The sequence below is a fragment of the Hemitrygon akajei genome, chromosome 3 (genome assembly GCF_048418815.1).
Source record: "Hemitrygon akajei chromosome 3, sHemAka1.3, whole genome shotgun sequence".
Lineage (NCBI taxonomy): Eukaryota > Metazoa > Chordata > Chondrichthyes > Myliobatiformes > Dasyatidae > Hemitrygon > Hemitrygon akajei.
Genome location: NC_133126.1, coordinates 168,177,150 through 168,191,698, shown reverse-complemented (window position 1 = coordinate 168,191,698; position 14,549 = coordinate 168,177,150). Strand labels below are relative to the sequence as shown.

At 43.2% G+C, this 14,549-nt stretch overlaps 1 long non-coding RNA gene across 1 annotated transcript in view; it reads right to left on the bottom strand.

Moving 5' to 3' along the window:
• The window catches only part of LOC140725600 (uncharacterized), a 51,747-nt gene that overhangs the window by 21,955 nt on the left and 15,243 nt on the right, over positions 1-14,549 (bottom strand). The window contains exon 3 of the long non-coding RNA XR_012098392.1: positions 3,503-3,577. This is a non-coding gene — a long non-coding RNA (uncharacterized lncRNA). The remainder of the gene's footprint in view (positions 1-3,502; positions 3,578-14,549) is intronic.

Genomic DNA, 14,549 nt, shown 5'->3' with positions numbered 1-14,549 from the left:
CACTGTGCAAGAAACTCTGCACCTGGTGTGAAGGGCCATACACCACTTTTAGGGCTTCATAAAACCCTCTGTAGTCACCGGTGTCTGCGCAAAGCTGAGTTCTCTTTGCGAAGTTGGTCCACGACACGTTCTGAATCTCTCGAAACTTGCGCTGGAGGTTGCTGCATACAAGGCGGAAGGCTGCTTTCTTACCAGGACAAGACGGCTGAGCAAGGTGTGCCTCGTGGGCTGATTTCTTCTTCGCCAGCAATTCTTGCATCTCCTGGTTGTTTTCATCGAACCAGTCCTTGTTCTTCTCTGTGGAAAACCCTAGGACTTCTTCAGAGGTCTGCAGGATGGTGGTTTTTAGGTGTTCCCAAAGCACTTCTGGAGAGGGATCTGTGGGAAAACTGGGATCCTCAAGTCTTGACTGAAGATTCGCCTGGAAGTCAGCTTTCACTTCAGCTGACTGGAGGTTGCCAACCTGAAACTTCTTCCTTGGAGTGCCTCCTCTCTTTGGCTTGGAGACTGAGTTTGCAGCGGACAAGACGATGGTTTGTATGACACTCTGCGCTGTGCATCACTCGGATGAGTAAGACGTCCCGAAGGTCTCTCTGGTGCACCAAGATGTAGTCAATGAGGTGCCAATGCTTGGAAGGATGCATCCAAGTTGTCTTCAGACTGGCTTTCTTCTTGAAAATGGTGTTGGTGATGGTGAGTTGCTGCTCCATGCAAAACTCTAACAGAAGTCGCCTGTTGTCGTTGCAGTTTCCAACACCATGTTTGCCAAGTACTCCTTTCCAGGCTTCTGAATCTTGGCCTACTCTGATACCGAATTCGCCAAGGATAACGACCTTGTCATCTGCAGGAGCGTTCAGTATGAGGTTGTGCAGATCAGTGTAAAACTTGTCCTTTTCTGCAGGATCCGCTTGTAAGGTGGGGACGAACACGCTGAAGAGTGTGGCATGCTGCTTCATTCAAAGTGGGAGGTGCATGGAGATGATTTGGTCAGAGTGACCCGTTGGCAATTTTTCAAGTTTGGAGGCAATGGAGTTCCTGACCATAAAGCCAATGCCAGAACGGCATCTCTCAGTCTCTGGCTTGCCTGACCAGTAGAGGGTATAGCCGGCGCCATGTTCTTGAAGGCTGCCTTCCTCTGGGAAGCGGACTTCACTGAGAGCAGCGATGTCGACATTCAGTCTTGAAAGTTCATGTGCAACTAGAGCGAAGCATCGTTCTGGGCGACCACTGTCTGTTGTATCCAGCATGGTTCTGATGTTCCAGTATGCCAGCTTTAGTCCTTGCTCTCCTTGTGAGGCAGGTGCGTACTTTTTCTTTTTTGTTGTTGTTCGACTGCATTTGAGGATGCCCGTTGACCCGCGGCTAGCCAACTGGGGGAAATGGAAACAAGCTTTGGTTAGGCCACCTTTTCTAGGCCCCTCTTTGTGTGGAACAAGCAGTGCTGTCCCTAGAGAAGATTACTTGGTCGTTCAGGGTGCTACTGAATGATATCGCCGTCTCCGGGGTCCACATCAGACAACCCATACACCTGAACTGCCTGAATGCAGGATCGGAACTGCGGCTTCCAGTGTCATCTTCCATCTGCCGCTTTCACCCCTTTCCCATTACTGCAGGGCTTGATGAGTGGTCGGGGAGGATAGTCGTAGACGTGGGCGTATGCTTCAGCCTGCGCCCTTTACACCCGGGGATGGTGACAGTGAGGTCCTCGGGTCCTAGGAGTTATGTCAGAGTGTCCTTCTCTTAGGTAGATGGCCTGACAAGGCTGACAAGCCCCACCTGCCCGCATTTGGAGTCAAGAGTTGTCCTTCTTTTAGGCTGGCTGTCAACCAAGGCTAACGAGCCCAGCCTACCCATTCAGTTATACTGCCAGACATTTGGTCGTGCCATGATGTAGCAAGATCGGTGGAAACAGGGGGCACTGACGAGAAGTTGTTGCTACAGATGCAGTAGTGTAGGAGAGGCCATTTGCAGTGATCTCCTGCCTAGCAAGCCAGACAGTGACCACACGGCCATCATTACACCGGGAAAGGCGAGGCAATATATTGTGCGTGCACTTTTCTAGGGTGAGCGGAACTTCAGGCCCAGACCTCACCCGCCCCCTTAGTATTATTAAAGATAACCACCCATCCATCCAGCATCCTCTTGACTTTCTACCATTAGGCGGGAGACTCTGATGCATGAAAACAAGAATGGTCAGGATGGGAAACAGCTTCTTCTCTAAGGCCATTCTGCTTCTGAACTCCCTGCCGTATCATGTTCAAAGTGTCACTGGTTAGTCTGTTCTGTATCTTATGATATTTAATTTATGAACTTTAGTTGGTTTATTTATATGTAATCCATCTGTAGATTTCATCCTTATTTTCACAAGTTATTATGTATTACGTGTGTTATGTACTTGACACTACAGTCCTTTACACCCTGGTTTGGAGAAACTTCCAGTTTGATGTTATACATGTATATAGTTAAGTGACAATAAACTAGATTTGATTTGACTTAATGAACCCTTCCAAAAGGAACTCACGAACTCAGACCTTACTGGCTTGAAAGAGGAGGCACACTCATCATTCTTGATGTTTTGCTGCTAAAGGCTCCAGACTCATCATTCCTGTTTCTATGCATGCCAAAATCATCAGTCATATCCACCAAGGTCATCAAGGCATTGAAACATGTTGCCTAAGAGCAAGGCAGTGCATATGGTAGCCTGGTCTGAGCACACAGCTGGGAGATTATATAAAGCAATGTGAAGCAAGCAGAAAACTGCACAAAAAAATCATGCTGAACCCGTCTGTCCCACAGAATTCCCAGACCTTCCGTGGCAAATTGCAGGCACAGACATTTTCCAGCTGAGAAAAGACACATATCTCCTCACTGTAGATTACTACTCATGGAATGTTGAGCTGTCCTCTACGTTCTCAGCAGCAGTTATACAGCAGCTGAAAGCTGTATTCACTCACAATGGAATACCAGAGACACTTGTGTCAGACAAAGGTCCACAATTCAGCTGCTCAGAATTCAAAGCCCTTGCTAGGGACTGTGAGTTCAAACACCAGACAAATGATCCACAGACAAATGGAGAAGTGGAAAGAGCAGCACTGCTGTTAAGAGTCTCCTACTGAAGGCAAGAGACCCCTACAAAACACTGCTAACTTATTGCTCCACACCTCTTGTGAATAGGTACAGTCCATCAGAGCTGTCAATGGGGCAGAGACTGAGAATAAGCCTGCCAGTTCTTCTTTCCCTTCTCCAACCTTACTTACTTAGACAAAGTGAGAAATTTTGAGACAACACAGCGTGAGAAAATGAAGAGCATGTGTGATCTCAGACACAAAGCAAAATCTTTGTCACCACTCAGGAATGGTGAAGCTTGTGATTAGAATATCACAGGCTGAAATCAGGCAGAACAGGCATGCTCTCGTGCTCCTTTAAAGTACACAAAATGTGGAGAAGGAAATAGAGTGGCCTGATCCTTATGATGAGGACTGCTTACCTGAGGTGGACTCACCTTTTCAAGAACTTCCATCCACTCCAACACTTCCAGGTTGTTTATCTTTTCCACCACAGAGATATACTCCATTGCCTAATAGATTAGGACAAGTGACTAAAGAGGCAGAATAATCCTCTCACTTTGCCAGAGTGCTCAGGTAGTCTGCCCTGATCTCCATTAAATTTAGTGTTTTTAAAAAGAGTTCTAATGTTGAAAACATTTCACATAATGAGACTGTTCCTAAAAAAAAACATGAATTGGTTAAAAAAAAAGACCATGAGACTATTAAAAACAAAGAGAAAGTCGGTTATAATATTGCCAATTCTTTTTTATGTTTATGTAAGGAGCTTAAGTTAAATGCTATTGGTAAAGTGAATGGAATTGCTCGATTTCAGTGACTATAATTTCAATGCAGTTCTATGGACAAGAGGTACACAGCTGTCTTTTTTCAAGAAATCGAGATGTAGTGGGAGTTAATAGTGTTATTCCTGTGACACTCAGTTAGTCACTCCCACATGGGAGGAGTTCACTTACTGTACAAGCAGAGTTATCAATAAAGTTTGGTTGAATATCCTGCAAGGCTGACATCCTGATGTGCTCTGCACTATTCCTCAGTATCGAATACATGGGTGAAGGTGGGGGAGCGTTGATGAAGTGAGATGCTGGGAAGTGATAGGTGGATAGGTGGAAAAGGTTTAAGATGGTATCGGTGAGCACAGTGATGACTTGCTGGCAGCAAACACAACTATTAACTAATTTACTAGTCACACTTTTTCTGGTAAATGATCACTGCAATCAATAATTTGTAACTTCCCTTTCGGAGCTGAGGTTTAGAACCGCCCTGATGACCTGGCATTTTTGTGGTGTGAACTGAAGTCTTGAAGGCGTGGGAACTTTGCAGTGTGGCATGTACGGGCTGAATTGAGGAGGCAAGGCCTGAGCCTGAGAACAGAGAATGAGCCAATGTTTGGCCACTGCTAGAATGGAGGGAGGCAATTCAAAGCAGCAGAACCGAGGCGGCAGGGGGCAGGACCGAGTGTGAGGAACAAGCCACTGTTTGACCGATTTAAGCACTAGGCCAGATTGGAAACGTTGGCTATGGGCTGAATTGAGGCGGCAGGACCTAGGTCCAAGAGCTTATCGAAGCAACAAGGCCTGGATCCAAGAGTGAAGAATGATCTGAGGTTTGGCCAATTTCAACATCTGGCCAGGGTGTTGGGGCTGGAGGCGAAAATCGGGCCAGTGTTCAGCTATTAAGAAAGAGGATGTGCTGGAGCTTTTGGAGCATCAAGTTGGATAAGTTGCTGGGACTGGATGAGATGTACCCCTGGCTACTGTGGGAGGCGAGGGAGGAGATTGCTGAGCCTCTGGCGATGATCTTTGAATCATCAAGGGGGACAGGAGAGATTCCGGAGGGTTGAGTATGTTGTTCCTTTATTCAAGAAAGGGAATAGAGATAGCCCAGGAAATTATAGACTGGTAACTCTCACTTCAGTGATTGGTAGGTTGATGAAGAAGATCCTGAGAGGCAGGATTTAAGAATATTTGGAGAGGCATAATATGATTAGGAATAGTTAGCATGGCTTTGTCAAGGGCAGGTCCTGCCTTATGAGCCTGACTGAATTTTTTGAGGATGTGACTAAGCACATTGATGAAGGTAGAGCCGTTGATGTAGCGTATATGGATTTTAGCAAGGCATTTGATAAGGTACCCCATGCAAGGCTTATTGAGAAAGTAAGGAGGCAAGAAATCCAAGGGGACATAGCTTTGTGGATCCAGAACTAGCTTGCCCACAGAAGGCAAAGAGTGGTTGTAGAGAGGTCACGTTTTGCATGGAGGTCAGTGACCAGTGATGTGCCTCAGGGATCTGTTCTGGGACCCCTACTCTTTGTGATTTTTATAAATGACCTGGATGAAGAAGTGGAGGGATGGGTTAGTAAGTTTGCTGATGACACAAAGGTTGGATGTGTTGTGGACAGTGTGGTGGGCTGTCAGAGGTTACAGCGGGATATTGATAGGATGCAAAACTGGGCTGAGAAGTGGCAGATGGAGTTCCACCCAGATAAGTGTGAAGTGGTTCATTTTGGTAGGTCAAATATGATGGCAGAATATAGTATTAATGGTAAGACTTTTGGCAGTGTGGAGGATCAGAGGGATCTTGGGGTCTGAGTCCATAGGATGCTCAAAGCAGCTGTGCAGGTTGACTCTGTGGTCAAGAAGGCATATGGTGTTTTGGCCTTTATTAATCGTGCAATTGAATTTAGGAGCCGAGAGGTAATGTTGCAGCTATATAGGACCCTGGTCAGACCCCACTTGGAGTACTGTGCTCAGTTCCGGTTGCCTCATTACAGGAAGGATGTGGAAGCCATGGAAAGGGTGCAGAGGAGATTTACAAGGATGTTGCCTGGATTGGGGAGCACGCCTTATGAAAACAGGTTGAGTGAACTCGGCCTTTTCTCCTTAGAATGACGGAGGATGAGAGGTGACCTGATAGAGGTGTATAAGATGATGAGAAGCATTGATCATGTGGATAGTCAGAGGCTTCTTCCCCAGGGCTGAAGTGGTTGCCATAAGAGGACACAAGTTTAAGTTGCTGGGGAGTAGGTACAGAGCTGATGTCAGGGGTAAGTTTTTTTACTCAGAGAGTAGTGAGTGTGTGGAATGGGCTGCCAGCAACAGTGGTGGAGGCAGATACGATAGGGTCTTTTAAGAGACTTTTGGATAGGTACATGGAGCTTAGAAAAATAGAGGGCTATGGGAAAGTCTAGTAATTTCTAAAGTAGGGACATGAGCCTTAAGATCAAGACCCCAAGTTGATCAAAACCCACGATCAATCTTGATAAAATGCTTAAGATATCAAGATAAAGAAAAGATCCTTAAGGCGGCTGCCCAACGTGCCAGAAAGAGAAATGGGCCATTGATGATAGAAGGGAAAACAGTTCTTTTCTATCCTGATATAAGTTATGACCTTTTTAAGAGAAAGAAGGAATTTAACCCAGCGAAAAAAGTATTATGGGAAAAGGGTTATAAATTTATATTGTGTCACTTGGCAACCCTGATAATTTTTTTGGATGACGGAAAAAGAAGATTTTTTACTGATTATCGGGATGCGGAAGAATTTGCACAAGAACTCCCAAACATTCGCTAACCACAGCCAAAGATTTAAAAGTGAAACGGATTAAAGATGAAGACAGGGACAGTGAATGGAGTTGATGGATGTTTAAGGACAGAAGAATATTTAAATATATTCTTGATTATATGATACAGGGGGAGAAAGGTAAAAATTTGAGTAATATTTATCGAGAGTAGTGATATTATTTTTTCTTCTCTTATATATACTTTTTTATGTTACGGGGGAGCTGGGGGAACTTCGGATCAATTGCTATGGGATTCACGTGTGTAATCATGGTGATTGCCATGACCCATACAACGGAGGGGGGTAATGTTGTGTTTTTTTTTTATTCACAACATTAGTAGGATGTATTTTGTTATTTTTTTCTTTATAATCTATTTTTCTTTAATCTTTCTTTCTTTGCCTGGACAACCAGGGGTGGGGGGGGGGGGGGAGACACATAGCAACACAGAGAATTTTAAAAAGATTCCCCAAGGTACTATCAAAGTTGAAAAGTTAGGTATTACTATTGACTGGAGTAACCCTGTTAAAAATGACTAATTTACTGAATTTTTAAAGTTTTAATGTTAATGGACCGGTGAAAAGAAAAAGAATTTTAACATACATTAAGAAAATGAAAATAGATATAGCTTTTTTTACAAGAAACACACTTAACAGAGATAGAACATCAAAAATTAAAGAGCGATTGGGTCGGAAATGTTATTACAGCTTCATTTAATTCAAAGGCGAGGGGAGTTGCAATTTTGCTGTAGGTTTTCTGTTTCTCACTGATCCACAAGGTTTACTTTTATCTATGCTGAACTGAGGCTGCGGCCTGCAACTAATGGGGACCTGGATTAGCTGTGACTGGCATTGTGGCTGTGGATATTATTTGCTTACTTTAATCATTAGCATGATTTGTTTTTTTTCCCCTGCTCATTGGGTGTATTACAGTCTTCTTTTTAAAGGAGTATGTTGTCTGTAAGGAAACAAATCTCAGGATTGTATATAGTATACGTACTTCGATAATAAATGTACTTTGAACTTTAAAGAACCAAAGAACAAATCTGATAGGAGAGGAGAGTGGTCCATTAGAGAAAGGCAAGGAGGGTTCCTAGAGGGAGGTATTAGGAAGGTGAGGAGCAAATAAGGGGTAAGAGGGGAGCCAGAATGGGGAAGGGGAAAAGAAAAAAAAAGGAGGGGAGCAAAATTGATGTTTAGGTCTTTAGGTTGGGGGCTGCACAAATGGAATATGTGTTGCTCCTCCAACCTAGTCATCATAGCAGTAGCAGAGGCTATGGACAAATCTGTTGGAATAGGAAAGGGAAATGGACTTAAAATGGTTAGCCACCGAGATATCCTCCCTGTTGTGACCTGTATCTCTTACTTCTTCTCTACTCTTCACCTTTCCTCTTACCCCTTTCGAGCTTCTGCAGAATCTCGTGTTTACAGTTTTATTTTAATAATTTTTCCAACCTTCTGACCTACCATTACTCTTTGTATTGTTGTATGCTTTTTCTTTCAGTTAGCTGCTACCTCTAACGTACTTAAGATAGCCACAGATGGATTTTTCTTCTCATAGCTCATATAGGCCCTTCAACCTATCAAGTTAATACCTACCATCAACCATCCCTTTATACTAATCCTGCATTAATCCCTTTTTTGTACTCGCTCCATATTCTCAAGCCTTCAATTCTCAGTGTGTGATGGAGACGTCTTATGAATTTCAATCGCCTCAATTTTTGGGCAATTTCCATTACTCCCTTATATTTAAAATGGCAGCACATGAAAAGTTATATTCCAGGAAGGTGAATATGTCAGTGTACTGGTAAAGCAGGAGGCAATTGTGACAAAAGGCCACAATCTGCTGGCTGATAGCTGGTGGTGGTTTCAAAGATAACTGCCAGCTATTAGCCATTTACAATTAAAGAATCTTGTGCCAGCCAAATGCAGAAGCCTAAAATGTCCTGAAATTCTACTACTGGCTGATGTAACTGTCCATTCTGGCACTGGGATCACTATCAAGTTCAGTCCATCTACCAATCCGGTAAGATGGCAGTATGCTCGGGTGCAATGGCCTTTACAGCATCAACCAAAGGTGTTATTGTCCTTTTTTACGGCCACAAGATACTGCTGGACATTAATGATTTCAAATACTGCATTTCTACCCCATCAGTGAGTTGCTCTTTGGCAGAGGTGCTGGACTTGGTGTGGATCGTGTTGCTGCCTGCTACAGAGAGGCATTGGAGTCAGTGTGTGAAGGCAGTGTGCAGTCTAACAGCAAGTGATTGTCCTGGATGTTTTTCTTGTGATCACAACCAGTGGACTATCTGTCCCACTCCTATCAGGGAAGAGGTTTTGCAGCATCTGTGCCAGGACCTCCAGACTCAAAAACAATTACTTACCCAAGTCATCACGCTGATCAACACCTCCAATTATTAATCCACCCCAACATCAGTATTTTATCATTTCCTGTCAGTCATACATACATATATGTAGTATCACTTTGTGTATATAAAATCAGTCTATGGATTAAACTAATCTTAAGTATTTATATTTACTGTCTTTTTAAATTGAATTGAATCGACTTTATTACTTACATCTTTCATATACACGAAGAGTTAAAATAGAGCTATGATGTTGTGGCCATTACAGAGACTTGGATGGTACAGGGGCAGGAATGGCTACTTCAAGTGCCAGGCTTTAGATGTTTCAGAAAGGACAGGGAGGGAGGCAAAAGAGGTGGGAGCGTGGCACTGTCGATCAGAGATAGTGTCACGACTGCAGAAAAGGAGGTTGTATATGGATTGTGTGTGTGTGTGGAAGGTAGGGATAGGAAAGGGTCAATTACTCTACTGGGTGTTTTTATAGACCACCCAATTGTAACAGGGACAGGAGTAGATAGGGAGACAGATTCTGTAAAAGTGTAATATAACCATATAACAATTACAGCACGGAAACAGGCCATCTCGGCCCTTCTAGTCCGTGCCGATGCTTACACTCACCTAGTCCCACTGGCCCGCACTCAGCCCATAACCCTCCATTCCTTTCCTGTCCATATACCTATCCAATTTTACTTTAAATGACAATACCGAACCTGCCTCTACCATTTCTACTGGAAGCTCATTCCACACAGCTACCACTCTCTGAGTAAAGAAATTGCCCCTCGTGTTACCCTTAAACTTTTGCCCCCTAACTCTCAACTCATGTCCTCTTGTTTGAATCTCCCCTACTCTCAATGGAAAAAGCCTATCCACGTCAACTCGATCTATCCCCTTCATAATTTTAAATACCTCTATCAAGCCCCCCTCAACCTTCTACGCTCCAAAGAATAAAGACCTAACTTGTTCAGCCTTTCCCTGTAACTTAGGTGCTGAAACCCAGGTAACATTCTGGTAAATCTTCTCTGTACTCTCTCTATTTTGATGATACCTTTCCTATAATTCGATGACCAGAACTGTACACAATACTCCAAGTTCAGCCTTACCAATGCCTTGTACAATTTTAACATTACATCCCAACTCCTATACTCTTGCTCTGATTTATAAAGGCCAGCATACCAAAAGCTTTCTTCACCACCCTATCCACATGAGATTCCACCTTCAGGGAACTATGCACCATTATTCCTGGATCACTCTGTTCTACTGCATTCTTCAATGCCCTACCATTTACCATGTATGTCCTATTTGGATTATTCCTACCAAAATGTAGTACCTCACATTTATCAGCATTAAACTCCATCTGCCATCATTCAGCCCATTCTTCTAACTGGCCTAAATCTCTCTGCAAGCTTTGAAAACCTACTTCATTATCCACAACTCCACCTACCTTAGTATCATCTGCATACTTACTAATCGAATTTACCACCACATCATCCAGATCATTAATGTATATGACAAACAACATTGGACCCAATACAGATCCCTCAGGCCCACCACTACTCTCTGGCATCTCCCATCTAGCCACTGTTGAATCCATTTTACTACTTCAATATTAATACCTAATGATTGAACCTTCCTAACTAACCTTCTGTGCGGAACCTTGTCAAAGGCCTTACTGAAGTCCATATAGACAACATCCACTGCTTTACCCTCGTCAACTTTCCTCGTAACCTCTTCAAAAAATTCAATAAGATTTGTCAAACATGACCTTCCACACACAAATCCATGCTGACTATTCCTAATCAAACCCTGTCTATCCAATAATAATAAAAGGGTTATTGTAGTGGGAGACTTTAATTTCCCAAATATTGATTGTTATCTCCCTAGAGGGAGGGGTTTAGATGGGGTGGAGTTTGTTAGGTGTATTCAGGAAGGTTTCTTGACACAATATGTAGATAAGCCTACAAGAGGAGAGGCTGTACTTGATCTGGTATTAAGAAATGAACCTGGTCAGGTGTCAGGTCTCTCAGTGGGAGAGCATCTTGGAGATAGTGAGCACAATTCTATCTCCTTTACCATAGTATTGGAGAGGGATAGGACCAGACAAGTTAGGGAAATGTTTAATTGGACTAAGGGGAAATATGAGTCTATCAGGCAGGAACTTGGAAGCATAAATTGGAAACAGTGTGCAATTTATAGTCATTTGTTATAAATGGTATTCACAACAGGACAGTCAATATAACATGGAAAGACAATTATATCAGCATGAATTAACCAGTCTGATGGCCTGGTGGAAGAAGCTGTCCCAGAGCCTGTTGGACCTGGCTTTCATGCTGCAGTACTATTTCCCAGGTGGTAACAGCTGGAAGTTTGTGGTTGGGGTGACTCAGGTCCCCAATGATCCTTCGGGCCCTTTTTACACACCTGTCTTTGTAAATATCCTGAATAGTGGGAAGTTCACATCTACAGATGTGCTGGGCAGTCTGTACCACTCTCTGCAGAATTCTGTGATTGAGGGAAATACAGTTGACTGGACTCATAAGCCACTTGAGAGCCCATAAATAGATCAATGGAATGACGACCATCATCCTCGACCTCGAGGGATAGCCATGACGATGACAGTTCCCATATCAGGCAGTGATGCAGCCAGTTGGGGTGCTCTCAATTGTGCCCCTAAAGAAAGTTCTTAGGATTTGGGGGCTCACATCCAACTTCTTCAGCCGTCTGAGATGAAAGAAATGCTGTTGTGCTTTTTTCACCACACAGCCAGTATGTACAAACCATATTAGATCCTCTGTGATGTGTATGCTGAGGAACTTGAAGCTGTTCACTCTCTCAACCCCAGATCTATTGATGTCAATAATGCCTGTCTCCACGATGTTCTTTATGTTTCTTACTAAGTTTTTATGCTGTATCGGATGCAGAGTAATAATCATTTTCGAAAACCTACAATAGAAAAGCTGCAGGCCCTTATGGTGTCTCACCTGACACTCTAAGGCTTTGTGCAGATCAGCTAGCACCTGCCTTCACTGAGATATTAAACAACTCCCCACAATTATGCAATGTTCCACACTGCTTTAAAGTTGCTACAATCGTTCCATTTCCCAATAAAGACGAGATCAATGAACTTAATGATTATAGGCCAGTTGTTCTGACTTCAGTAGTAATGGAAACCTTTGAATGCTTGATGTTGGCATCAGTCTAGTATGGAGGCACTATTGCACAGGACTGAAAGAAGCTGAAGAAGGTTGTAAATCTAGTCAGCTCCATCTTGGGTACTAGCCTACAAATTCAATATATGTAATTGATTTACTTGTTTATTTATTATGATTATTATTATTTTATTTATTTATTTTTCTCTGCTAGATTATGTATTGCATTGAACTGCTGCTGGTAAGTTAACAGATTTCACGACACATGTTGGTGATAATAAACCTGATTCTGATCCTGACCTTAAGTCCGTTACTAATCCTCTTTTTGCCTCACTACAGGTTGCCTATACAGCAAATCACCCAGTGGAGGATGCAGTTAACCTTCATTACGTTCTTCAGCATTTGGACCCCCCCAACACCTTTGTGAGGATCTTGTTTGTGCATTTTAGCTCTGCCTTCAACACTATTGTTTCAGAGTCGCTCCACAGTGAGCTAACCCAGCTAGCTGTACCCTTCAGTATCTGTCAGTGGATTACCAATTTCCTTACAGGAAGGAAGCAGTATGTAAGGCTGGGCTCCTACTTGTCTGGTTCAATGTCTACAATCACAAGCTCTCCCCAGGGCTTTGTTCTTTCACCCCTCTTGTTCTCACTTTATACAAATTGCTGTACCTCCACAAATCCATTAAAATCCTAAAGTTCACAGATGTAATAATGATGTGACCTGCTGTCAAAGAGACATAGACCATCTTGCAGTCTGGTGTGCTCATAACTACTTGGAGCTATCAAGACAGTAAAAATGAGGATTGATTTCATCTGCCAACCCCTACCTGACTCCTCCCCTTTTTGGAAATTAATAGATGGGCTGTGTCTGTGGTCAAGTCATTTAAATTCCTGGAGACTGCTATTAGCAATCACATCAAAGTGGGACAAGCACATTATGCTCACTTCTAGGAAAGCCCAGCAGAGATAACTCTTCCTATGCCAGCTTAGGAAACTTAACATCTCAGGGTGTATGCCCGTCCACTCTCTGCAGTTCTGACATCCTACACACAAGCATGGATGTCCTATGTCCGTATCACTGGTCTTCAAATGGGGGGGGGGGGGTGGAGACTTGGCCTCCTACTTGATCTCTAATTCTCCTAAATCCCTGTTCCTAAACCTTTACCTGACCCCTAATGCCCTTTGCCCACAAAACCATCCTTACAAACCTAAAAAGCAATTAAGCAAATAAAAAACATCTAAATCTGAGCTGTGATATAACGGAGGTTGCAACTCAGCGCTATCTCATTGAAGCTCAGCTTGTCTGTCTTCAAAGACTCTTGCAAACTTCCATAGATGTATGGTGGAGAGCATTCTGCATGGTACGAAGCCTCTAATATATAGGTTATCCAGAGGCTGTAGAGGGTAGTAGACTCATTTCCTTTACATGCACAACCCTCCCACTATCGAGGACATCTTCAAGAGATGGGATTCATCATTAAGGACCCTCGTCATCCGGGATATGGCTCTTTCACATTGTTATTATTGTAAAGGAGGTACAGGGCTTGGAGACACACATTCCACATTTTAGGATCAGTTTGTTTCTCTCTGAAATTAGATTTCTGAATGGTCCATGAACCCATGAATACTATTTCTCTTTTATGCTATTTATTTTGTCTCTATTTCACATGGTTAACAGTGTTGTCACCATTGTCATGTTCGCTAGTCCTATACTCGTTTATGGAGCATCCACGTTAGACTATTAAAAATTGACTACAGCTTCACCTTCAATACAGTGGCATAATTTCAAGGAAACTCCTAGACCCGGGACCTCAACACCTCCCTTTGCAACTGGATCGTTGACTTCCTGACCAACAGTCCACAATCAATATGGATAGACAGCAACACCAACATGCTCAAAACTGGTGCCTCATTCCCCTAACTCTACACCCTATGTTCATCAATAAGTGGCCAGATTCTGCAGCTTTACAAGTTTCCAATTATACCACCATTGTGGGCCATGTGTCAAATAATGATGTAAGGCTACAGGAAGGAGATAGAGAGCCTTGTGATATGGTGCCATGACAACAAACTTTCCCTCAGTGTCAGCAAAACAAAAGAGATAATTTCAGGAAGGGGGAGGGGTTGGCGACATGCTCCTATTTATATCAACAGTGTGGAAGTCCAGAGGGTTTGAGAGCTTTAAGTTCCAAGAGCAAACTTCACCAATAGCCTGTCCTGGACTAACAATGTAGATGCCATAGCTAAGAAAGCTGACCAGCACTTCTATCTGCTCAGGAGGATAAGAAAATTTGGCATGTCCCCTTCCATCCTCACCAATTTTTATTGATGCATTGTAGACAATATCCTATCTGAGTGCATCATGGTAATTGCTCTGTTCATGATTGCAAGTAAATGCAGGGTGTTGTGGATACAGAT